Below are 27,135 nucleotides of genomic sequence, written 5' to 3' on the forward strand. Positions count from 1 at the left end.
AGGGTTAAGCGTGGAGACCGCGGAGCGCGCAAAGCCGAGCCGCGCAAAGCCGGGAAGCTGCGCAGATGAGAGAGGCGCGCGGGCTGAAGCGGCGCAGAGCCGGGAACCCGCCGGCGGGGCGAGGTGCCGGAAAGCTGCGGGGATAAGAGAAACAGAAGTTTAGAAGTAAAAGAGAAATAGGAATGTTGGCAGACAGAAGTAAAATGGGAGAAATAGAAATGCCCGGAGATAGAGAAATAGAGAAAAATAAGGCCTCCCCTCAACATGCCAATTAGAAGGCTTGGATTCGGTCTGCCCGACTAGTGAGGCGATGAGTACCTGGGCGGCTAGCCGCAGGTCACCGAAGACAGGCACGAATTAACATCAGTAAAGCTTCCCCACAATGCAACAATTAGGAGGCTTGGATTCGGTCTGCCTGATTTAAGGCGGTAAGCGCCAGCAAAGCTCGACCAGAGTATGAGCTGCAGGTCACCGAAGATAGGCACGAACCAACACTAATAAGTCTCCCCCACAATAAGGCAATGAGAAGGCTTGGATTCGGTTTGCCTGATAGGTCTTGTAAGTCCCCTGCAGGCAGAGCAGAGCATGCGCTGCAGGGCACCGAACACAGGCACGCATCAGCGCCTAAAAACCTCCTCACAACATGGCGAAGAGAGGACCCGGATTCGGTTTTCCTGATTGATAGGACTTGTAAGAGCCTGTGGCAACTCTAGCAAGTAGAGCAGAGTGTGTGCCGCGGGACACCGAAGACAGGCGCGTATCAACGCTAAAAAATAAAAAGAAAGGGGGATCTGTGGGGAGCAATCCGGACTAGACTAAGTTACTCGAATTAGGACTTATTCTATGCATCTGCTCTCCTCTGTGGGGAGCAGCTCGGACTAGACTAAGTTACTGGAATTAAGACTTATTCTATGCATCTGCTCTCCTACAATATGGCGCTGGGAGAGGAGAGAACAGCTTCTACCCAGCTGCCTCCAGTTCAACCAATAAACTGTAGGACTTGCTCCTGATTGGAGAGCAGCGTACTCGGCGTGTGGGCAGCCAAGTTAGGATTGGCGGAGGAGGACTATAAAGGAGGAGAGAGACGGCATGCATCGGGAACATCTAAGGGAACCCGTGCAGCCCCCCAGAAAGCCGGCCGGCGGTGTGCCGCTCCCCTGCGGAAGTGGGGAATGTGGCCAGGGGGAACTGCCCTTCCACGGAGGTGGAAGGGATAGTAGCCAACCCGGGAAGAACCAGCAGCAAACCCGGGGAGGGCCGAGCAGACGAAAGAACAGTGCAGGGTCCTGTGTTGCTCCTCCACGAAGAGGGGGAGCGACACTGTCCTTAATGTGTTCTATGAAACTTAAAAACAACACTACTAGTCGAACAATACCCTATACCTTGTGCGGTTGTGTGAGTGCAGCCTGTTGAAATCCTTGCTTAGTATATACTAAGTTGATCTTCAGTATATGAAGGTAATTGAAAATGAAACTCGATGAAGGGCGGGATGGGAGAGGGAGTGGGAGAGGGGAGGGCCGCAGGAGGGAGGGAGGTTGTGGGGGGAGCCACAACAATACAAAAGTTGCACTTTGTAAATTCACATTTATTAAATACAAAAAAACAACTATATAACAAAAAAAGAACTTAATACTTTACCCTTTTAGTATTTTTTATGTTCTACTTAAAACTATTAGTTGAACTCTGTAATTAATACACAATTACTCTTAGGTGTTTAATTAATGCTATAACCAGTACTCAAATAGTATTTTACACTTTGTGTTTCTGTGTGGGTGCAAACTGTTGAAATCTTTACTTAATATATGCTAAATTGATCTTCTGTATATAAAGATAATAGAAAATTAATCTTGATGTGAATGCAAGGGGAGAGAGAGTGGGAGAGGAGAGTGTTGTGGGTGGGAGGGAAGTTATGGGGGGGGGAGCTATTGTAATCCATAAGCTGCACTTTGGAAATTTATTTTTATTTATTTTTAATTTTTTGACAGGCAGAGTGGACAGTGAGAGAGAGAGAGACAGAGAGAAAGGTCTTCCTTTGCCGTTGGTTCACCCTCCAATGGCCGGCGCACTGCGCTGATCCGATGGCAGGAGCCAGGTGCTTATCCTGGTCTCCCATGCGGGTGCAGGGCCCAAGCACTTGGGCCATCCTCCACTGCACTCCCTGGCCACAGCAGAGAGCTGGCCTGGAAGAGGGGCAACCGGGACAGAATCCGGCACCCCGACCGGGACTAGAACCCGGTGTGCCGGCGCCGCAAGGCGGAGGATTAGCCTAGTGAGCCGCGGCGCCGGCCTGTACTTTGGAAATTTATGTTCATTAAATAAAATAAAATATAAAAAGAAAAATGCCACGTAGGCCTCAGGAAAATACAACAATATTTAGTGACCTCCCAGTGCATGCAAAGCTCTGTGCTAGGCACTGAGTGTCAGGCTTCCAGCTGTTTCTTTAAACAGACGCCCTGTGGAAAACATGCCCGGGCCAACACTGTCATGAGCTTGGGTCCTCGAGTGCTCACCTTGACCTGTCTGTCTAAAGAGCTTCTGCACTCTCCTCATCAAGTGGCCTCCTATTGTGCTGTGTCTCTAGGGTCAGGCACGTCTGGTCATCTTGGCCACCACTAAGGCTCTCCTTAGAAAGGATTGCGGTTCTAGACTCTGTCTTCCTGCTCAAGCTGGGGACGAGGCTCTCCCACCTACCGTGCACCCCAACCAAATGAGTTAGTACTCTGCACTGCTGGCAGGACAGGACTACGGAGATGTGACAGCTTACAGAAATGGACGGCACATCCCAAGCCTTGCCGAAGCTTGCACTTGGATGATTGCGACGAGGGCTGGAAGAGTGACTGGAGAAGCTCCTACTTCCTTTGCAAGTCGTCTCCTTCTCCTCTCCAACTCTCTCTCTACTAGAAAAATCAACAGGAGGCGAATCTGGGTGTCATGTAGGTGAGCCCAAGGCAGCCCATGTATTTTGGCCCCTAGGTTGTTTATTTCTTCACTGAAGGCTAAAACCTGTTAGCTCAAATGCCTGCTGGCACCGAGCTCAAATTTGGACACATCCAGTTATTTTTTAAATCGCCAAAGCCAGCAGATCCTTAGCCATCTAGAGCCTGACAGCTTTAAGTATCCCACAAAACTACAACCAGCATCTCTGGCCATTGATAAACAAAGCAAGGTGTTTCTAAGACTCCATACAGCTAGCTACTGCCTTCAGAGCAACCCAACCCAAGACTCCTCGTCATGCTGCTGAGTGACAGATGTCACGTGGGCACAGGTGCTTCCCCTCAGCAATTCTGTTCGCCCTGGGAGTTCCCTGGCAGCTCTTCTAACTGTTGACAGACTCCTGCCATGAGAGGCCTGGCCACATGCACACCTGTCAAAGCAACACCCTGACCACAGCTTCTGCCTGCTTCTATCCCTTTGTCATTGTACTGTTTTCTTTCATCTGCCCCCAAATCCCTTGCACCCCCAACCCCAGGCTGCTGCGTTTACAATCATGCGATCATCTCATGATGAGGCTGAGTGAAGGAGGAACGTACACCTGACCCAAGCCAGGCCAGCTCGAGTATCTTTCTCAAGAACCAGGAGCTGGGATGTAGAAAATACATTGAAGTTGGAAGTCCAAGAATCCTTCTGATATCTTTTCCCTCCCTCCTCCCCACCCTTTGAAGGAGTCTCTGTAACTTGCAAAGAAACCATGTTAACTGATGACAATACACAGCAGGACACAGCAAAACCAGGCATCTAGCCTAGCAGTCAAGCCGCTGGTTGGGACGCCTGCATCCCAGACCCCGGAAGGCAGCGGTGATGGGTAATTGATCAAGATCTTGGGTCCCTTCCACCCACATGGGAGACCTGGATTGAGTTCCAGGTTCCTGTTTCAGCCAGACCTAGGCCCAGCCATTGTGGGCATTTGGGAAGTGAACCAGCAAATGGCAATGAGCTCTCTCCCTGATTCTCAAATAACTAAATTAAAAACTTTTTTTTTTTTTTGACAGGCAGAGTGGACAGTGAGAGAGAGAGAGAGAGACAAAGAGAAAGGTCTTCCTTTGCCGTTGGTTCACCCTCCAATGGCCGCCGCGGCCGGCGCACCGCGCTGATGCTGATCCGAAGGCAGGCGCCAGGTACTTCTCCTGGTCTCCCATGCGGGTGCAGGACCCAAGCACTTGGGCCATCCTCCACTGCACTCCCTGGCCACAGCAGAGAGCTGGCCTGGAAGAGGGGCAACCGGGACAGAATCCAGCGCCCCGACCGGGATTAGAACCTGGTGTGCCGGCGCCGCAAGGCGAAGGATTAGCCTGTTGAGCCATGGCGCCGGCTGTCGCTCCCCGTCTTCGTGGAGGAACGACACTAAACCCTGCGCTGTTCTTTCATCTGCTCGGCCCTCCCCGGGTTTGCTGCTGGTTCTTCCCGGGTTGGCTACCGACCCTTCCACCTCCGTGGAAGGGCGGTTCCCCCTGCCACCTTCCCCACTTCCGCGGGGGAGCAGCACACCGCCGGCCGGCTCTCTCGGGGGCTGCACAGGTGTTCCTCTTAGATGTTCCCCTTAGATGTTCCTTGATGCATGTTGTCTCTCTCCTCCTTTATAGTCCTCTTCCACCAATCCCAACTCTGCTACCCACACGCCGAGTACGCTGCTCTCCTCCAATCAGGAGCAGGTCCTACAGTTTATTGGTTGAACTGGAGGCAGCTGTGTAGAAGCTGTTTCCTCCTCTCCCAGCGCCATATTGTGGGAGAGCAGATGCATAGAATAAGTCTTAATTCCAGTAACTTAGTCTAGTCCGAGTTGCTCCCCACAGCCGGCCTTTTTTTTTTTTTTTTTTTTTTTTAAAGGGCTCAGCACAGGGAAAGATGAATTTCAAGCACGGGTGATCAGGGAAGACTTCATGGGAAAAGGGAACTAGGAACTGCAGTTGGGCCTTGAGGAGTGACTTCTTCCACATCACTTGCCTCCCGAGGTATAAATGAGTGTGAGATGCACATACTGTGGGCTGGGCTGGAGGAGGTGGTAGAGCAGGAGGGGCAGAGAGGGCGGAGGTCAGGCAGGAAGCCTGGGCCCCACCTGTGGATGCTGAGGCTGCAAGCCAGGGGGTCTCAGGACATCGGAGGGAAGTCAAGTCTGCCTCCTGGACATCCCGAGGGGTTCACAGCCATGGTGAGCGCAATGTCCGGGCGAGGGGCAGAGGCGATGTGTGTCTGTTCATCCTACCTCCCTGACCTTCCAGGAAGCTCGAATACCTGGGGAGGGGTTTGGGGAAAGGAGCTCCAGGGCCGGAGCCTGTGGATACTGAGGCTGTGGGAAAGGCACTGTGTCTGTGGTTGAGGACATCTGGGACCAAAGATGTTGGAGAGGGTTTGAAGGAGGAGAGCTTTGAGCCAGGTGATCAGGCGTGAAAAGCCTGCCATAGGATAACGATGCCACCAATGGGAACAGAGCCCAGAGCCCCCAGTTCCTCAAGGAACGACAAGACTCAGGACTGGGAATGACCAAGGAGGGAAGGAAGGCAGAGGGACTCGTTAGGCCAAGGGGTAAAGCAAGGGACATCTAAGGACCTACTGCCAGGGATAGACTCTGCAAGCTGGGAAAGATGAGGGTTTTGATTCCGCTAATAGCCGAGTAGTTTGTAACGGATGGTCCTCTTGCCAATAGCTACCACCCTTAGCTTAAAACACAATCAGCGGCCGGTCTTGTGGTGCAGCAGCCTAAGCTGCCTCTTCAATGTTGGCATCCCATACTGGAGTGCTGGTTCAAGCTGTGGCTGTTCTACTTTTGATTCGGCTCCCTGTTAACACACCTGGGAAGGCAGCCGAGGATGGCCCATGTACTCCAGAGGCCCAGATGAAGTTCCTTGCTTCAGCTTGACCCAGATCTGGCTGTTTTGGCCATTTGGGGAGTAAACCAGCAGGTGGAAGATCTCTCTTTCTCTCTCTCTCTCTCATGCTCTGCTTTTCAAATAAATAAATAAATCTTAAAAAAAAATAAGGCAACAAACAAAAACACAACTCACATGAAGGCAGTGAGGAGCCCAACAGCAGCAAAATGACAAGAGTCTACATTTAAAAGAAGAAAAGGGTAACAGGAGGAATTTCTAGATTTTATAAAAGATCCCAGGCAGGGCACTGAAAATCTGCATGGAGACCCAAGGCCTCGAAGAGCCAGAAAACAGCATTTGGGACAAACACAGAAGTTAGAAAGTGATGGGAGGAATGCTCAGCTTGGGAGGGCAAGACCCAAGTTTTGTGTAAAACCTGCCCAAATCTGCGGCCGTACACACGTGGGGAAGAAGATAAGGGGACAGGTTAAAGCTAAAAAAACTGAAAGGAGATTTAGCTGCTGCCCAATACAAGGAAGACAGGAGTTAGAACAGGTCAATACAGAATCCAGAGTCTCTACGATGTATTATTCTGAATATCCAGGTTATAATCCAAAATGGTTGGACCAATGAGGAAACCAGGAAATAGAGTCTGTAGTCAAGAGACAAGTCAAAGGCAACAATTAAGACTGGCTCCAAGATGACCACATGGTGTAAGTAACAGATATGAATTATAAAAAACACATTAGGCCATTGCCGCGGCTCACTAGGCTAATCCTCCGCCTTGCGGCGCCGGCACACCAGGTTCTAGTCCTGGTTGGGGCGCCGGATTCTGTCCCGGTTGCCCCTCTTCCAGGCCAGCTCTCTGCTGTGGCCAGGGAGTGCAGTGGAGGATGGCCCAAGTGCTTGGGCTCTGCACCCCATGGGAGACCAGGAGAAGTACCTGGCTCCTGCCATCGGATCAGTGCGGTGCGCCAGCCGCAGCGCGCCGGCCACGGCGGCCATTGGAGGGTGAACCAACAGCAAAAGGAAGACCTTTCTCTCTGTCTCTCTCATTGTCCACTCTGCCTGTCAAAAAATAAAAAATAATAAAAATAATAAAAAAACATATTAAAACTATGCACATGATATTTTACCATATGACATAAACAGAAATATGCTCATAATAAAGAAAAAAAACAGAAGGTCTAAAACTTAAATTAAAAATTAGATTAAATTAAAATGTAAATACAAACAAAGTATGCAATGAAAATTGTCTCTGAATGGACTTCAAGCAGAATGTGAAAACAGAAGAGTCTATAAACTCAGATAAAATAAAGATCCACCCAATCTGTAAGACTGAAAAAGAAAAAGAACCTTGAACACTATACCTGGGGACCTGAATTGGTCTATCTCTGTATCTCTCTATTTCTCTATTTACCTACCTATGTACCTATTTACCTATCTATCCACCCATTTCTCCACTGGTATATAGCAATTAAAATCTGAGAAGGAGAGGAAAGGACAAAGAAAGAAGAATAAGGGACCAAGATTACTTGCAGAAATAATGGCTACAAACTTCCCAAATTTGTTTAAAGACATACATATTCACGTTTAAGATGCTCGGTAAATGCCAAGCAAGATACATACAAAGAAAACACACTTAGTTACATCACAGTAAACTTTTGGAAAAATAGAGATTAAAAATGAAATAAAACAAAGCATGGTGAATGTAACCAGAAGGGGTAGAAGACATATTTATATACACAGAAGTGCTTGGGCCACTGCACCCACATGGGAGACTTGGGTTCGCGTTGGCTCAGCTCCGACCATTACAGCCATCTGAGGAGTGAGCTAGTGGATGGAAGACCTTTCTCTGTCTCTCACACTCTGTCTATACCTCTGCCTCAAAAATAAATAAATAAAATCTTAAAAAAAAAAAAGTGAATACTTTCAGACATACAGAAGTTGAAAGATTCATTACCAGCAAAACAGCACTGTAAAGAAATGGAAATCTGGATATACACAAAAGAATGAAAAGTATCAGAAACAATGTAGATTCATATAAAATATTTTCATATAAATTAATCTCTTAGAAAGACAACTGTCTATATGAAGAAAAATAGTAACACTAGCCTTTTAATAGTAACAGTGGGCTTTATAAGAAACATAGAAGTAAAACCTATGATGATGACAGTTGGACAAATGCCTGAGGAAATAAATAGCAATGTAGGGGCCGGCACTGTGGCACAGCAAGTTAACGCCCTGGCCTTGAAGCGTTGGCATCCCAAATGGGTGCCGGTTTGAGACCCGGCTGTTCCTCTTCCAATCTAGCTCTTTGCTATGGCCTGGGAAAGCAGTAGAAGATGGCCCAAGTCCTTGGGCCCCTGAACCCAAGTGGGAGATCCGGAAGAAACTCCTGGCTCTTGGCTTTGGATTGGTGCAGCTCTGGCCATTGCGGCCATCTGTGGAATGAACCATTGCCTCTCTCTCTTTCTGCCTCTCCTCCCTGTGTAACTCTGACTTTCAAATAAATGAATAAATCTTTCAAAAAAATAACATAAAAATAAAAAATAGCAATGTATGCTTCTAAGATTACTTTGTCAAAAGAAGATATATTTTATTTATTTGAAAGGCAAAGTTACAGAAAGAAATATAGAGAGATATCTTCCATCTGCTAGTTCACTCCCAAAATGTCCACAATAGCCAGTGCTGGGCTAAGCTGAAGCTAGGAGCCTGGAGTTTCATCCTGTCTCCCATGTGGGTGGCAGGGCCCAAGCACTTGGGCCATCCTCCACTGCTTTCCCAGCCTCATTAGTAGGGAGCTGGATTGGAAGTGGAGCAGCCAGGACTTGAATTCCCACTCATCTGGAATGACAGCATAGCAGGCAGCTCAACTGCTATACCACAATGCTGCCACTGCCCCCTGCCCCCAGCTTTTTAACACTATACATTCATTAGTATAATACCATCTGAAAATAGACAGTGATATGCTAAAGATACATACTACAGGGGCCGCCACTGAGTCTCAGTGGGTAAAGCCGCTGAATGCAGTGCCGGTATTCCTGATGGGTGCTGGTTCCCGTTTGGGCTGCTCCACTTCCAATCCAGCTCCCTGCTAATGCACCTGGGAAAGCAGAGGAAGATGGCCCAAGTGCTGGGGCCCCTCACCCACAGGGGAGACCCTGAAGAATCTCTTGGCTCCTGGCTACAGCCTGGCCCAGCCTTGGCCATTTCGGTCATCTGGGGAGTGAACCAGCAGATGGAAGACCTCTTTCTCTGCCTGCTTCTGCCTCTGCCTCTGCCTCTCCCTCTCTGCAACTCTGCCTTTCAAATAAATAAATAAATATTTATGCATAAAAAAACATATATTCTACGAATGCTAATGCAACCATTAAAATAATATTTTTATTAAAATAAATCAAAGAGAATAGCTATCAAGTAAAACAGGAGCTAAAATGGGGTCTAGAAAGAATACTCAATCCCAAAGAGGCAGAGAGGAAGAAACAAAGACCAGGCCGAGAAGATACAGAACAAATGACAAAGTGATCGATTTTAAACTCAACCAAATCAATAATCAGAGGAAATGTAAAAGATCTCAATAACCCAATTAAAAGTCAGAGATTGTCAGGGTGGGCGTTTAGCCGTGCAGCTAAGATACCTGTTGGCACTATTTCCCACATCGAAGCACCTGAGTTCGATTTCCAGCTTTCTGCTTACAGATCCAGGAGGCAGCAGTGACGGCTCAAGTACGTGGATTCCTGCTACCTACATGAGAGACGTGAACTCAGTTCCTGGCGCCCAGCTTTGGCCCCAGCTGTAGCCATTAGAGGCATTTAAGGAGCAAAGCCCAGCTTTCTCTCTCTCTCTCTCTCTCAAATAAAGGAATAGCTTTTTTTTTTTTTTTTTTTTAAAGAGATGTTCAATGGGACAAAAACACAAGAATAAACAAGAATATTCTGCTTACAAGAAATCCACGTTTAGGGCCGGCGCCGTGGCTCACTTGGCTCATCCCCCGCCTGCAGTGCCGGAATCCCATATGGGCACTGGATTCTGTCCCAGTTGCTCCTCTTCCAGGCCAGCTCTCTGCTGTGGCCCGGGAAGGCAGTGGAGGATGGCCCAGGTGCTTGGGCCCTGCACCCGCATGGGAGACCAGGAGAAGCACCTGGCTCCTGGCTTTGGATCGGCACAGTGCCAGCCGTAGAGGCCATTTGGGGGTGAACCAACGGAAGGAAGACCTTTCTCTCTGTCTCTCTCATTGTCTGAATCTACCTGTCAAATAAGTTAAAAAAAAAAAAAAAAGAAATCCACATTTGGGGCTGGTGCTGGGGCGTAGCAGGTAAAGCTGCCACCTCCAGTGCCAGCATCCCAGCTGCTCCACTTCCCATCCAACTCTCTGCTATGGATGGGAAAGCAGTAGAAGATGACCCAAGTCCTTAGGACCTGGCACCCATGTGGGAGACCTGGAAGAAGCTCTGGCCCAGCTCCAGCTGTTGTGGCCATCTGGGGAGTGAACCAGAGGATGGAAGACTTCTTTCTCTCTGCCTCTGCATCTCTGTAACTCTCTGCCTTTAAAATATACAAATAAATCTTTTTAAAAAGAAAGAAAGAAATCCACTTTAAATGTAAAGCCACAATTAGATTAAAAATAAAAGGATGGGAGAAGACATACCTTATTAACATTAATCAAAAATAAGCTGGATGGCTCTATTAATATAATATAGATATTAATATTAGATTCCAAGCAGTAGAAGGAGCAATTTATACTTATACAAAGGTAAATCAATCAAAAGAACATAACAACTCTAAATGTCCACTTCAAATTTACTGAAAGAACAGAACAACCCTAAATGACCACTTTCGAAGAAAAGTAATAGAATGGCAAGGATAAATAGGGAAATCCACAATTACAGGCTGAGATTTCAGTAACCTCCTCCAATAACTGATAGAACAAGCAGACATCAAGTCAGTAAAGACACAGAAGCCTTCGACAGCACTACCAACCAAACTGACACAAGGTCAAAAACACTATCCTCAATTACAGAACCTCACGTTCAAGTGCACATGGAACACTTATGAACACGGGTCACAAAGTATCAATAAATGTAAAAGGATTCAAGTCCTACAAGATGTTCTTTGACCATAATGAAATTGAATTATAAATCAGTAGCAGAATAGTATTCGTATAATTCCCAAATATTTTAAAACAAACTAAAATTGTCCCCTTCATCCATGGGGATATGTTCCAAGACCGTTCCAAACCCCCAGTGGAATGCCTGAGCCCTATGTACATCATATTTCTTCCTATACATACATGCCTATGGCAGAGTCTAATTTGTCAGTCAGGCACAGTCAGAGGTTAACAGTAATAACTAATAACAAAGCAGAGCAATTGTAATCACGTTAGCACACGGTAATAAAACTTCTACGATTGTGGTCTCTCACTCTCTTAAAACACCTTTTTGTGCTGTAGATCTTAACAAACTCAGCATATGATTGTTTTCTTTTCTTACTCAGTTGAGAACTGTTACCTTTTCACTTATAGGAAGCATTTCATGGCTTTTCGTTGGCATATCCAAATTGCTGGCAATGTCACCCTGAGCTTTGGGGCCGTTGTGAAGTAAATAAGGGTTATCTGCAATATTACAACAGTCAATCCGATGACCAACATGACTACCAAGTGACTAAAATGGGTGGGTAGCATATACAACACGGATATGCTGGACCAAGGGACGATTTACACCCTAGGGGAGATGGAGTGGGATGGCTGAAGATTTCATCACATGGCTCAGAACAGCACACAATTTAGAACTTATAAGTTGCTTATTTCTGGAATGTTCCATTTAATATTTTTGGACTATAGTTGACCATGGGTACAACTAACACCATGGAAAGAAAAACACAGATAAGCAGGGAGTAGTGTGACACATCTCTAAATAATTCACAGGTCAAAAGAAAAGAAAAAAAAATATTTTCAACACGATGAGAATAAAAACGCAACATATTAAAGTTTGTGAGACACTCCTAGAGCAGACTTAGAGCAAAATTTAAATTATAGGGTTTTATTCAAACAGAAGAAAGATCATAAAGCAGTAAGTTCAATTTTTTCTTCCTTAAGAAACCAGAGTAAGAAGAGCAAATGAAGCTGAAAGCAAGCAGAAGAATGGAAATCAATTAAATAGAAAACAAACATCAAATAGGAGAAAATCAATGAAACCAAAAGCTGGTTCTTTGAGATCATAAAACTGACAAATTTCCAATCAAACATTATTAGGGAAAAAGCGGAGGAAAAAATTATAAATATCAGGGAAGAAAAAGTGATGTCACTATTTTCTACAGATATTAAAAGTATAAGAAACTTCATGCCCATACATTTGATCATTTATGTTGACAAATTCCCTGAAAAACACAAAGATCAATCAGAAGAGAAGTGATTTTAGTAGGCTCAACTTTATTAAGGAAATTGGATTCTGGGGCAGGTATTCAGCCTGGCAGTCTAGGTGTTGGGTAAGACACTCTCATGAGTGCCTAGGTTTCATTCCTGGCTCCAGCTCCTGATTCCAGCTACCTGCCAATACAGACCCAGGACATGGCAGGTGATGGCTCAAATAGTTGGGTCCCTGTTACCCACATGGGATACCTAGATTGAGTTCCCAGGTCCTGGCTGCAGCTCAGGCCTGGTCATGGCCATTGGGCACATTTAGGGACTGAACAGATAGGTAAGGGGTGCTCACTATTTCTCTGTGTGTCTATAATAAATAAAAAGAAAGAAAGAAACTGAATCTGAGGATAAAACTCTTTCCATAAAGAAGAATCCAGACACAGTAATTTCAATACTGAATCCTACAAAACATTTAAGGGAATAATAATAACTCCACAAAATGCTTCCAGGAAATTAAAGAGAATAGTATACTTTCTACTTTATTCTATGAATATAAGATCACTCCAAAACCAAAGACATACACAGAAAGGAAACTAAAGTCCAATATCCTTCATGAATATACATATAGAAATTTTTCATAAAAAAGCACAACAAATCAAATTCAATAATAAATGTAAAATAATACACGACCAAGTGGTGTTTATTACAGGAAAGCAGAGTTGATTTACTTTAGAATTATCAACGTAATTCATCATAGTAATAATGAAAAACAGAAAAGTCATAAGATCACCTCAACAGAGAAAAACATGTGACAAAATCCAACATGTATTCCTTTTTTTTTAATTAAAAAATTTTTTTTGACAGGCAGAGTGGACAGTGAGAGACAGAGAGACAGAGAGAAAGGTCTTCCTTTGCCGTTGATTCACCCTCCAATGGCCGCCACAGCCGGCGCACTGTGCTGATCCGAAGGCAGGAGCCAGGTGCTTCTCCTGGTCTCCCAACGGGTGCAGGGCCCAAGCACTTGGGACAGCCTCCACTGCACTCCCGGGCCACAGCAGAGAGCTGGCCTGGAAGAGGGGCAACTGGGACAGAATCCGGCACTCCACCATGTATTCTTGATAAATCTGTCAGCAAACTAAGAATAGAAAGGAATTTCTAGGGCCGGTGCCATGGCTCAATAGGCTAATCCTCCACCTTGCGGCACCAGCACACTGGGTTCTAATCCCGGTCGGGGCACCAGATTCTGTCCCGGTTGCCCCTCTTCCAGGCCAGCTCTCTGCTATGGCCTGGGAGTGCAGTGGAGGATGGCCCAAGTGCTTGGGCCCTGCACCCCATGGGAGACCAGGAGAAGCGCACCTGGTTCCTGGCTTCAGATCAGCGCGATGTGCCGGCCACAACGCGCCAGCCATAGCGGCCATTGGAGGGTGAACCAATGGCAAAAAGGAAGACCTTTCTCTCTGTCTCTCTCTCTCACTGTCTACTCTGCCTGTCAAAAAAAAAAAAAAAAAAAAAAAGGAATTTCTTTGTCTTGATAAAGGGCAGCCACAACAAAAATAAATTCAGAAAATATCAGACTTAATGGTAAAGACTGAATACTTTTCCCTAAGATTAGGAACAAGATTGGATTTTCTACTTCCCCCAAGAAAGAAAAAAGGTAATCAGACTGGCAAGGAGGAAATTAAACTAGTTGCTGCTGGCGCTGTGGCTTAGTGGGTAAAGCCACTGCCCACAGTGCCAGCATCCCATATGGACTGCACCACTTCCAATCCACCTCCCTGCTAATGTGCCTAAGAAAGCAGTGAATGGATGGCCCAAGTCCTTGGGCCCCTACATCTACGTGGGAGACCCGGAAGAAGCTTCAGGCTTTTGGCTTCAGATAAGCACAGCTCTGGCCGTTGCGGCCATTTGGGGAAGGAACATGCAGATTGGGTATCTCTCTCTGTGTGCCTGTTTCTTTGTAACTCTGCCTTTCAAAGAAATAAACAAAAATTTAAAAAAAGAAGTTAAACTAGTTGCAATTTATGTCATTGTCTGTCGCTCCCCCTCTTCGCGGAGGAACGACACAGGACCCTGCGCTGTTCTTTTGTCTGCTCGGCCCTTCCCGGGTTTGCTGCTGGTTCTTCCCGGGTTGGCTGCCGTCCTTCCACCTCCGTGGAAGGGCGGTTCCCCCTGCCACATTCCCCACTTCCGCGGGGGAGCGGCACACCGTCGGCCAGCTCTCTCGGGGGCTGCTCAGATGTTCCTTCAGATAGATGTTCCTGGTGCATGTTGTCTCTCTCCTCCTTTATAGTCCTCTTCCACCAATCCCAACTCTGCTACCCACACGCCAAGTACGCTGCTCTCCTGCAATCAGGAGCAGGATCAGCTCCTGCAGGTTATTGGTCGAACTGGAGGCAGCTGCGTAGAAGCTGTTTACTCCTCTCCCAGCGCCATATTGTGGGAGAGCAGATGCATAGAATAAGTCTTAATTCCAGTAACTTAGTCTAGTCCGAGTTGCTCCCCACAATTGTCCTTGTAGAAAATCCCAAAGAATCTACAGAAAAGATTCTAGAACTAATAAGTGAGTTCAGCAAGATTGCAGGATACAATATCAATATACAAAAAGCAGTTGTATGTTTATATCTCAAAAAATAGCAAAAAAAATTGAAATAAACAATTTGTGGCCATCCCCTAAAAATTTTGTGGCCATCCCCAAAGCCTTCCTGTTAAGGTGTACCCTGGGAGCACCTGAGTGGGAGTCCCGGAAGAAGCCCCTGGCTCCTGGATTTGATCAGATCAGCCAGCTCTGGCCATTGCAGCCATTTGGGGAGTGAACTAATGCATGAAAGACTTTTTCTCTGCCTCTGCGTCTCAAATAAATAAATCTTAAAAAAAAAAAAAAGCTGCTATCTTAAAAAAATAAACAATTTGTAGTAATATAAAAATTAAAATAGTGAGGGGTAAATATTAGAAAGGATGTAAAGAACTGTAGGCTTAAAATTACAAAACATTACTGAGAGAAATTAAAGATCTAAAAAAGGAGAGACATACCATGTTCATGGATGAAAAAACTCATTCTGATTCAGATGTTTATTCTCCTCAGATTGATCCAGAGATTCAAAGCAACCCCGATCAGAATACCATTAGGCCTTTTTCCAGCAGTTGCCAAGCTAACAACAATTCATGTGCAAGTATAAAGGACCAGAATAGCAAAACAACTTTCCAAAAGACCAAGGTCAAAAGATTTACACTACATGTCTCCAAGTTTTATTATAACACTGCAGTGATCAAGGTATCAAGATAGACAAACAGATCAATAGAGCCAAGTCTACATTTAGACTCACATATATTTGGTCAATTGATTTTAAATAAAACTACAAAAGTAACTCAGTGGATAAAGGGAATTTTTTCAAGAAATGGTTCTGCAACAATTTTAAATCCATTTGTAAAAAAAAATGAACTTAAATACATATACTTTGTATCATATACAAAAACTGATTTTAAATGGTCCACAGATCTAAATATAAAATTATAAAACCTTATTTAAAGGAAAACATAGAAGAAAATCATTGTGGTTTTGCACTAGGCAACTATGTCTTGGCTGTCACACCAAAAGTGCAATTCATAAAGGAAAAAAAAAAGAGACAGAGACGGGAGTTGTCTCGTGGGTTTCAGAGCCCTGAAAGTCGGGAACTTCTTCGCACCCAGGAGGCTGCACCTGGCGGTTCTAAGGCCGTCACCATGCCACAAAATGAATATATTGAATTACACCTTAAACGCTATGGGTGCCGTTTGGATTACCATGAGAAAAAGAGAAAAAAGCAAAGTCGGGAGGCTCATGAACGTTCAAAGAAAGCAAAAAAGATGATTGGTCTGAAGGCCAAGCTCTACCATAAGCAGCGCCATGCTGAGAAAATACAGATGAAAAAGACTATCAAGATGCATGAGAAGAGAAACACGAAACAAAAGAATGATGAAAAGACTCCCAAGGGAGCAGTGCCTGCCTATCTGCTAGACAGAGAAGGACAGTCCTGAGCTAAAGTCCTTTCCAACATGATTAAACAAAAACGAAAAGAGAAGGCGGGAAAATGGGAAGTCCCTCTGCCTAAAGTTCGTGCCCAGGGAGAAACAGAAGTATTAAAAGTTATTCGGACAGGGAAAAGAAAAAAGAAGGCATGGAAGAGGATGGTTACCAAAGTCTGCTTTGTTGGAGATGGCTTTACAAGAAAACCACCTAAATATGAAAGATTCATTAGACCAATGGGCTTACGTTTTAAGAAGGCCCATGTAACACATCCAGAACTGAAAGCCACCTTCTGTCTGCCAATACTTGGTGTAAAAAAGAATCCATCATCCCCATTATACACAACTCTTGGTGTAATTACTAAAGGTACTGTCATTGAGGTGAATGTGAGCGAGCTGGGCCTTGTGACGCAAGGAGGCAAGGTTATTTGGGGGAAATATGCCCAGGTTACCAACAATCCTGAAAATGATGGATGCATAAATGCAGTCTTACTTGTTTGATAACAGTAACTCCTAATCATTATTGAAGACTACAAACTAAGTGGGAAAACGGTCTTTACTACGATTTTTCTGAATACTTCCAAATAGCCTTCATGTCTGCAGTCAGCAAGAGAATTATTTTAAGGTGTAAAAAACATTAAAAAGATGCACTTTTACTGACTGTTCTTTATTGGAGTCTGCTTAAGGTTTACATGTTAATAAAATGTGAATAATTTAAAAAAAAAAAGAGACAGAGATAAAATTAGACTTCAAAATTAAGAATGCTTTCTCTCTCCTTGAAAGACACTACCAAAGGAATGAAAAGTCTCAGATTGTGATATTTGCATATCATTAATTTGACAGAGAACTTATAGCTAGATTTTTTTTTTTTTTTGACAGGCAGAGTGGACAGTGAGAGAGAGAGAGCAAAGAGAAAAATCTTCCTTTTTGCCGTTGGTTCACCCTCCAATGGCCACTACGGCCGGCACACCGCGCTGATCCGAAGCCAGGAGCCAGGTGCTTCTCCTGGTCTCCCAACGGGTGCAGGGCCATAGCACTTGGGCCATCCTCCACTGCGCTCCCGGGCCATAGCAGAGAGCTGGCCTGGAAGAGGGGCAACCAGGACAGAATCCGGCGCCCCGACCAGGACTAGAACCCGGTGTGCTGGCGCCCTAGGCGGAGGATTAGCCTAGTGAGCCGCGGCGCTGGCCCAGCTAGAACGTTTTAAAACTCTCAAATCATAATAATGGGTAAATAACCACCCTAACAATATAATAGACAATACTTGAACAGATACTTCACCAAACAAGAGATATTAATGACAAATAACATGGAAAGCTCAATATTGGTTGTTAAGGAAATGCCAATTAAATCTACAAGGAGATGCTACCATGACACCTGTTATGATGGTTGAAACTTAGATTGATCTTATAAAATGTGTGTAAGGTTGTAAATCAAGTGGAATCTTATACATTGCTGTGAATGAGAAATGTAAAAATAATTTAGGAAACATTTTGGTAGTTTGTAAAAAGTTAAACATATAACTTCACAATGACTTTGCCATTCCTATCTTAGCTATTTACTTAAGAGAAATGAAACCATGTATTCATACAGAAATCAGAATACAAATGTTCACAACAGCTTTATCAGTGATAGCCACAAACTGGAGACAACTCCAATGTCTATCAAAAACTGAACAGAAAAACAAAGTTTGGTATGTCCATACAATGGAATACTATTCAGCAACAAAGAGGGTGTCAATCCACACCACCACATGGATGAATCTGAAAATAATTACACTGAGTGAAAGAAAGTATTCACATTTCTTTCAAAAATGTACGAAGGTTCTTCAAAAGAGTGGCAGGGGAAAAATTGGAATTAAGAGATAAGATAATTTTAAGGGTGGTCATTTGGTGCAACAATTAGGATTCCCCTGGGGATGTCTGTATCTCATACTGGAGTGCCTAAGTTTGAGCCCTGTTTCCAATTCCAGTTTCCTGCTAATGCACACCTGGGCAGACAGGAGGTGCTGCCCCAAGTATTTGTGTCCCTGTCACCCACGAAGGAAGCCCAGACTGAATTCTGGGCTCCTGGCTTCACTTTGGCCCAGCCCTACCTGTTGTGAGCATTTGTAGAGAGAACCAGCAGATGGAAGAGCACCGTGTCAATCTGTCTCTGTCTTTCAAATACAGTACAAATAATTAAAATTTCTTAAAAAAAAAAAAAACAAGAAAAAAGATCAGTTAATTTTGGTGCAAAAAATTTGAAATCCATGTACATGAGGGATCTTTGAAAAGTTCATGGAAACGTGTATTATGAAAAAGCTATGCGTAGATTTCAAAATGTTTTTGCATCCAAATTAACCTACCTTTTCACTCTATTTTTCAACATTTTGAAGTAACCTTGTACATTCTCTGTGATTCTATTTATGTAACATTCTAGACAGTGCAAAGTAATCTACGGCGACAGGCAGATTTAGAGGTCGCTTGCTTGCCTTCTCGTTGGAGGATGGGGAAATGAACGAAGACAAAGGGGAATGAAGTGCTTTTGCAGATGATGGGTATCTTCATTGTCCTGCTTGTTCTGACCAGCTCACATTTGGATACAGGTCAAAATTACCTAACCACACCCTGGAATGTGGGGCGGGCATCCCACGTCAATTATACCTCAATGAAGCTATTTTAAAAACATTACCTGGTAGTTTAAGAAGCATCTTAAAGATTCCCACCTAAGAATCCCTGCAGGGCAAAAGGAATAAGACCCTAGGGGGCAGAGGATACAATCTACAAGCTGCCAGATAGAAAATCCAATTTTGTTTAGGTCTCATGCTATATTTCCAAAACTCACGCACACATGACTTCCTAACCAATAAGCAGCTGTGTTTGCTTTAGTAAGTACACAATGCTTAGTGTTAATTGATGCTTAAGCTACATAACATTCACTCTCCCTCTACACATCTTCAGGTTGCACAGATGCCCCAAGAAGATGGACGTTGCACTCCCAGCAGCTTTGCTCACCCCTGGTCCACTCCTCAGAATGTGAAACCTCTCCGCGGCACCACTGCCAAGTCTCAACGTCCTTCCTGTCTTTCGCAGTGTCTCGCTCTTCACCACGCCTCGTTTTCACTTGTAAATATTGGATACGGGGTTAGAAAATGTATTCACCAATGTGAGACACTACTTTCCTCTTTGGAGGGAGCAAAAAATCCAAGAATTCCAGATGTTTGCCATGAAGTGATTTGAAACAAACAAAACACACTTGGGCTCTGCATTTATCCAGGAAGGGAGCTGTTCCGAGCCCTACTGACGGACTCGTCTTTCCACTGGATGGTACGATGCTTTGGGGTTGTAACCTCAGACTGTATTGCCTGGCCCCACGGCTGAGAAGCTGGTGTGGTGGAGCAGCGTTCTGAACAGACCTCCCAGGCCTCCAGGCTCATCTGTCTGCCGCCATTTCTGCTGCACTTAGAAAGCTTGTGAGCAGAACACATGATGGATGAATCTGAGTTCTGGAATTCAATTTTTAAGGATCCACAATTTGTTACTTTATGATGCTTTATAGGGAGTTTCAAATAAACACATATTTCATGTTCTCTAGAATTAGGAAATAATTGAAATTTACTTTATGAATTGGAACAGAAATGAACTCATCTAAAAAAATTCAGATATGGCCACATGAAGCTCGGCTTGCCAGGGAAGACACTGTCAGAAAGACCAGGTAAGTACCTAAGAGTTCTCATTTCTGGAGGGCCTTCTCCTTGTCCTTGTCTCCCTGTGGGTCCTCAGTGCTATCATCAGAGAGCATTTACGATGTTGCAAGTGGCTTAAAGCAAGGCTGCTCAAACCTAAATGTGCACACAAATCATGTGGGGGATCTTGTTAAAATGCAGATCCTGATTCCACAGGTCTAGATTGGAACCTGCGATTGAGAAGCTCCCAGGTGACAGCCACAGGCATGTGCTGCTGTTTCTGGACAACCAGGGCTTAAGCTGCAGTGGTTCTCAAAGTGTGATAACTGGACCAGCAACAGCATCAGCTGGGAACCTGGGGAAAAGGTAGGTTTCAGGCCCTTACCCCAGGCTCCCTCAATCAGAAATGCTGGTGGTAGCATCCAGTGGGCTGTGTGCTCATCAGCCTTCCAGGTGAGTCTGATGCATGCTGATATTTGAGAAGCACTGACTTAGAGAATAAGGAATAATTACAAATGGAGGAAAGCAGTTCAGTTTCAAAAGGTATGCAGTTCTATGAGAAAACCAAGAGAGCTCTAGGAAAAGCCCAGTTTGGGAGGGCTATTTTAGACCAGAATGTGTTTATGTATTCCAAGAGACATCATCAGTTCTAATTTTTTTAAAGAAAGAAACTACCACATTAAATACACAAACATAAAAGCTTTCCTGTTGACAAGGTACAAGATATATATACATACCACCAGCATAATCAGGGGCTCTATTCTCACATGTTTATAATAAACATGTCATAACCATACTTTTAAAAACTCTTCTTCTCCAAACTCAATGTTTAAATTAGAACACATAAAACTACATCTATTCTTAAACTATACAGGCCTCATATAATGTGTGAGAACATTACAAGATGATGTGGAAAACACAACACAGACACTGATGCATAGCAGCAAAGCAAGAATCTATCAGTTGGACAAACAATACAGTTACAGAATGCTATTTATAATGGTGTTGGCAAGCTGATTTTACCCAAAGTTTAACCAACATTTCCACTCTCATCCACTGCGGATGAGGTCAAGCAGGTGAGTATCTGGAATAATTCTGCCACTTTCCTAGAGCTTTTTTTAAAATCACTATTGTGGGTACCAGAAAAAAGACATCTATACTGCTACACATGCAGGTACTGAAGACTTAAGAGGTACATAAAATGGAGCCACAAAGAGAAAAGAGCAGGAGGTTGACATGCCAGAATTCAATGAAAATGGGAAAAAACCGACAGAAAAAAATTTAGTACTCAGCACCCCCAGTGATGATATAGAAAATGGAAAATATACATAAAATTAGTGTCCACAGAAAGGGCCAGTTGAGAACATGAATAGGCACCCATCACACCAAGTTGCTCGGAACCACATAAACTCAGCACCAAACTCATCACTGCTCTTTGACTTCATACACACCACGCACAGAGGAAAACGATGCACCATCTTCTCACTCCACGCGGTCTCACCCTGACTCTCCACTGCCTGCCCAAAGAGGAGCATTAACGGAAGCAGGTGGTCTGTGCTGCCCTGCCTCTCACCGTGTGCTCCAGGGGCCAGCATCACAATATCACTTGGAGATGCACTTGGGCAGAAATGCACTCGTGTGGGTCCCTTCTGGACCTGTTGAGTCAGAATCTGTAGTTTAGCTGCATCCCCAGGAGGTGTGTGTCGTGGATCCACCTCCATGTCCCACGTCCCTGCGACTTGTGCCCTGTGACTTCCTGACTTTATTTCTGGCCCCTGACCCATGCGCCTTTCCCGTGGTTTGACTTTGCCACTTCACAGGTGTTGGTATGTGAAGGCAGGCATTCCAAATCCTCCAACGTAACAGATCAGTTCAGGAAGATACTCTCTTGCAAGGAAGTAAATGTCTTTTATCAAATTATACTCATATGTTATTTTGGAGACAAAGCTAGAAGGGACAGTATTACTCCTGCTTTATGGATTGAGAAAAACCAGTCTTATAAAAGCTAGTAAGTCAAGGTCAAAGCTTATTACTGGCAAAGTACTGGCTAAAAGTCACGTTTCTTCTTATTTATGTTACACCCTGCTGTCTGGTGCTCCCTGGAAATGCTGAAAGCCAAAGAGAAAAGCTCCCATTTGTGTGTCTGATGTCTGGTCTATAATCAAGAAGTGGCTCTATTTCTTTTCTCTTTCTTTGTTTGCTCTTTGGTTTTGGTTGTTGTCACTGGCATTTTGTTTCATTTTCAGTAGCCAATTAGGGTCAAGACTCACTTTTCCCAAGATGCCTTCACTTGTGATCCCCTAACTTGGAATCTGGGCTGCCTGTGGATGTGGTTGTTATCTTTTTTCCTGCTATGTAATGCCCATAGCATTTACTTATGCTTTTTATGTGATGGGAGAGAGAAAAAGTCATCTCATCATTCGTTTTTCAAGGAGACCCTGGACTTGTACTTTTTAGCCCTTAAGGAGAGGAAGCTATCAAGTTAGACTTAGTCAAGGGCTCTCCGAGGTTGACTTTGAAGGATGAATCTTCCGACCAAATCCCAGCCTGCGACCTGCCCGAGCCGCGACAGGCATGATGAGAAAGGAATTAGCGCTCCTTGAGCCAGGCGCATCTCAAAACCTGCTGGTCTCAGAATCCCCTGGGGAGCTTTCGAAAATTCTTCTCACCCAGGCCACATCCTAGACCAATTAAGCTAGAATTTCAGGATGGGGAACCAGGTACCATACTTTTTTTTTCAGACTCCCAGATGATTCCAGCTGTAGCCAAGTTTGAGAACAATGAGTCCAGCGGTGACACCCACTAACCCTGGCTCTGATGACCGGAGGGGCACTTCCATCCATGGCTCTGCTCATTCCCTTCTTCCTACGTGCCAGGCCGTGCAGTCTCGGGGGATACAGTTTCATCCCGAATTTGCTCATCTAAAACAGCTGTTTCAATTGGAGATACATTTTTTTTTTTTGCAATGTTCTTCCATTTAGTAAGGAAATTCTTTCTCATTTCTTTAATATTCCTTCCCATTAAAGCATAACCTGCAAACAGCAGATGAATTACACTTAAGCCGTGAATATAAAGGACAGCTCTTTCATCTCAGTGGAGCAGTCTCTCTTTATGATTCCATTATTTTACGCAGGCTGACATGCCTAATGCTTTAAGGATGGCACAGCTTTGTTTCCACCTCCCCACCCCGAACCTTTTTTTTTAAGATAAGGTGAAATTTCAGCTGGAAATCGACTCTAAAACATCTTCAAGGAACAGTCTATATAAGAACACGGCCGTATTTATTTTTTATGAGCAGCTGAAGGCTGATCAAAACCTTCCTCCCAAGCCACAAAATGCATAACCCTGGCATTTTTCAGGACTACATCCTGGCACCCTGAACAGAGGTTGAGACGTGGAGCAGCATTTTATTTTAATCGCTATTCTTGAGCTTCCTGAATCTTCCAGCAGCAATAGTTATAGACACTCATTCACGGCTAGCAGATAACATAGCCTTTCCCCTGCTCTGCCTTTACCTAGAACAGAGAAAATAGAGTGAATGAACTTTTTACCAAGGAGATGCTGTAAACTTGCCCTTGGATCACAGCTGCTTGTGTGTGAGCTTCCGGACTCTTTTCCAGACTGTGTTCAACAAGCAGAGCTTGCTGAGTTTGCCAAGCCCACTTCCCTACCTTTGTCTCTTCTACTCCATGGCAACTCCCCCCAACGAGCCTCCCCATTCCCGCTCTTTCTCCAGCACCAATCCTTCTCATCACAGCCTCCTCAACTCTCCTTTCACCCAATCACAACACGGATCTTCCAAGGCACTCCTCACAAGAATGGAGTCAGAGTCGCGATTGATTTTCTGTTAACACTGGAAGGAAGATTTATGCATATGCCCATAGAAACATACGTTGTTTGTAACACCCAGTTAGTACAAAAGAATTAAAGTCATATATCCTACTCCATAAATTTGGTTCTATTTAATGATAAAAGACTGCATCATTAAATACAAAGATTAAATAGTTGTAAATAATGGCACATTGGTTTGCTGCTGATCTCGTCTTTCCAATGCATCCACACTCTTTGCTAAGGTCACTGGAGGCAAAATTGAGCCACAGGCCAAGATGTTTCAGGTAAGAAACGAGGAGCGGAGGCAAAGGTTTGCCAGCATCTTCATAGCACTGCATGTTGGCTATGGGCACGGGGGCCCAAGAACTTGGTAGACCTAAGTCCATATCTTGGCCCTGCTACTCATCCTAGTTCTCTATCCTTACACCAGATATTTAGCCTCTGTAACTACTGGCATCTCTAAAATGCAAATTAAGGGTTGATATCCCTTATCCTAAATGCTTGGGACAAGAAGAGTGTGGGATTTTTTTTTTTTTAATTTTGGCAACTTTGCACATCCATGATGAGATATTTTGGGAAAGGGACCCAAGTCTAAACTTGAAATTCATTAATGTTTCTTTGCATGTAGCAATGAAGGTAATTTTATATAATATTTGTAATAATTTTGTGCATCAAAGTAAGTTCCACAGCATGGATTTTCCACTTGTTGTGTCATGCTGGCATTTAGATCTCTTTAGATTTTGGGGCATTTTGGATTTCTGATTTCCAGATTAAGGAAACTCAACCTGTAATAGTAATAATGACTTTCATGGGGTTGCTGTGAGGATGACGGTGCTTAGAAAACAGTGGGCACATGTTAGACATTTTAACTGCATTGTTGTTTTTTAATTTTTTAAAAAATTTTTTGACAGGTAGAGATATAGATAGTGAGAGAGAGAGAGAGAGAGAGAGAGAGAGACAGAAAAGTCTTCCTTCCATTGGTTCACCCCCTAAATGGCCACTACAGCCAGCGCTGTGCTGATCTGAAGCCAGAAGCCAGGTGCTTCTTCCTGGTCTCCCATTCGGGTGCAGGGGCCCAAGCACCTGGGCCATTTTCCACTGCCTTCCCAGGCAGGCCACAGCAGAGAGCTGGACTGGAAGAGGAGCAACCTGAACTAGAACCGGTGCCCATATGGGATGCCGGCACCGCAGGTGGAGGATTAACCAAGTGAGCCACGCGCCACCAGCCCTTCTAACTGCATTGTAAAGAAACAGGTGCTACCTAAATAAACCCATGAGTAAGAGGAGCTGGTATTATTTGCATATGTCTTACAGATGAGAGAAATGAGATTCATAGAGATTAAGTCATTCTTCATTCTTTATTTTATAAAATTCATTTCTTTACTTTATAAAAAGATTTATTAAAATATTATTATTTAAATTATTTGAAAAGCAAAGTTCACAGACAGAGGGAGAGGTCTACCATCCACTGGTCTACTCCCCAAATGGCCACAATGGCCCAGCTGAGCCAGGCTGAAGCCAAGAGCCTGGACCTCCATCGGAGTCTCCCATGTGGGTTGCAAGGACCTAAGTACTTGAGTTGTCTTCCACTTCTTTCCCAGACAACTTAGCAGGAAGCTGGATTGGAAGCAGGATAGCCTGGATTTGAACCCGTACCCCAAAATGGAATGCCAGCATCACAGTTGGTGGCTGAACCTGCTGTGTCACATACCAGTTCTACAATTCTTTTTTTTTTTTTTTTTTTTTTTTTTTTGACAGGCAGAGTGGACAGTGAGAGAGAGAGACAGGGAGAAAGGTCTTCCGTTGCCGTTGGTTCACCCTCCAATGGCCGCCGCAGCCAGCGCGCTGTGGCCGACGCACCGCGCTGATCCTAAGGCAGGAGCCAGGTGCTTCCCCTGGTCTCCCATGGGGTGCAGGGCCCAAGCACCTGGGCCATCCTCCACTGCACTCCCTGGCCACAGCAGAGAGCTGGTCTGGAAGAGGGGCAACCGGGACAGAATCCGGCGCCCCAACCGGGACTAGAACCCGGTGTGCCGGTGCTGCAAGGCGGAGGATTAGCCTAGTGAGCCACACCGCCGGCCATCCAATTCTCTTTCAAAAATGCATAAATGACTGTGCTATTTTCTATTAAAGTTTTTCAGTGGCTCGCATCACCAAGAAATTTCAAAGAAGCATAAATTCCAGATTCCTTATCATGGCATATCCCGTGATGCAATCTCTTTTTTAACCCCTGAAAGAACCCAAAGTCAATTTTGTTACAATGCCTTTCCTCAGTGCCGCAGGCAGTGTCAGTCAACCTGCACACACCTCTAATGCAGCACCCACAGAATCTCTGAGGGGCTGGTGTGTGCATCCAACCTCAGATTCTAAACAGGAAGTTGCCTGAGAGCAGGGACAATGGCCTATTCATCTTTGAGACCTCATGTCAAGCCTCACGCACCAGGTAGATTCCATGAAATGCTGGCTCAACCTCCAAAGCCATGCCACAAGTATTCGGCAGAGCCAAAGCAGACCCCACTTCTTCCAACTTCTCATTGGGCCATTGTTCCCTTGGGTCCTCCACTGTCTCTTCCAATGTGTGAGTGACATGTCAGAAAAGCCTGGTGACTCAAACTCTGGGTCCTGATGGGCTCTCATAGGACCTAAGGCCATGTGTTGTACAAGCAAATGGGACAGCACTGCAGCATAGCAGGGTAAGTCGCTGCTTGCAATGCCAGCGTCCCATGTCAGAGTGACAGTTTGGGTCCTGGCTGCTCTGCTTCCAATCCAGCTTTCTGCTAATATTCCCAGGAAGGAAGCAGATGGCGGCCCAAGTACCCAAGCCCCGGCCTCCCATGCGGGAGACCACGATGGAGTTCTTGGCTGCTGATTTAAGTCTGGCCCAGCACTGGGTGTTGGAGCCATTTGGGGAGAGAACCAACAGATGGAAGATCTCTGTCCCTCTACAAAAAAACTGTTTGCATATATTTATCTGTTTATAAAAGAGGGCTCCTATTTAACACTGGACCTTAGGATCCATGGGAGGTGACAAAAGAACAAGGGAAAACCCATTAGACATCATTGACAAATTCCTGTTTGAAAACTGCCTTAATCTAAAACTGTCACAATAGTAAATATAATTAGAGCCGGCGCCGTGGCTCAATAGGCTAATCCTCCACCTTGCGGCGCCGGCACACCGGGTTCGAGTCCCGGTTGGGGCGCCGGATTCTGTCCCGGTTGCCCCTCTTCCAGGCCAGCTCTCTGCTATGGCCAGGGAGTGCAGTGGAGGATGGCCCAGGTGCTTGGGCCCTGCACCCCATGGGAGACCAGGAAAAGCACCTGGCTCCTGGCTCCTGCCAGGATCAGCGCGGTGCGCCGGCTGCAGCGGCGGCCATTGGAGGGTGAACCAACGGCAAAAAGGAAGACCTTTCTCTCTCTGTCTCTCTCTCTGTCCACTCTGCCTGTCAAAAAAAAAAAAAAAAAAAAAAAAA

General features: G+C 44.9%; 1 protein-coding gene, 1 long non-coding RNA gene and 1 pseudogene across 17 annotated transcripts in view; 2 read left to right on the forward strand and 1 right to left on the reverse strand.

The window, feature by feature from the left end:
- Positions 1–27,135, reverse strand: part of FOXN3 (forkhead box N3) — a 462,718-nt gene that overhangs the window by 350,562 nt on the left and 85,021 nt on the right. The window lies entirely within an intron of this gene.
- Positions 1,964–23,634, forward strand: LOC103351670 (uncharacterized). The gene is made up of 4 exons (XR_007911644.2): positions 1,964–2,937; positions 4,825–4,949; positions 6,409–6,517; positions 19,110–23,634. It is a non-coding gene; the product is annotated as an uncharacterized lncRNA (long non-coding RNA).
- LOC138847275 (ribosome biogenesis protein NSA2 homolog pseudogene) lies at positions 15,676–23,634 on the forward strand (annotated as a pseudogene).

Source organism: Oryctolagus cuniculus, chromosome 20 (assembly GCF_964237555.1).
Source record: "Oryctolagus cuniculus chromosome 20, mOryCun1.1, whole genome shotgun sequence".
In the NCBI taxonomy this organism is placed as follows: domain Eukaryota; kingdom Metazoa; phylum Chordata; class Mammalia; order Lagomorpha; family Leporidae; genus Oryctolagus; species Oryctolagus cuniculus.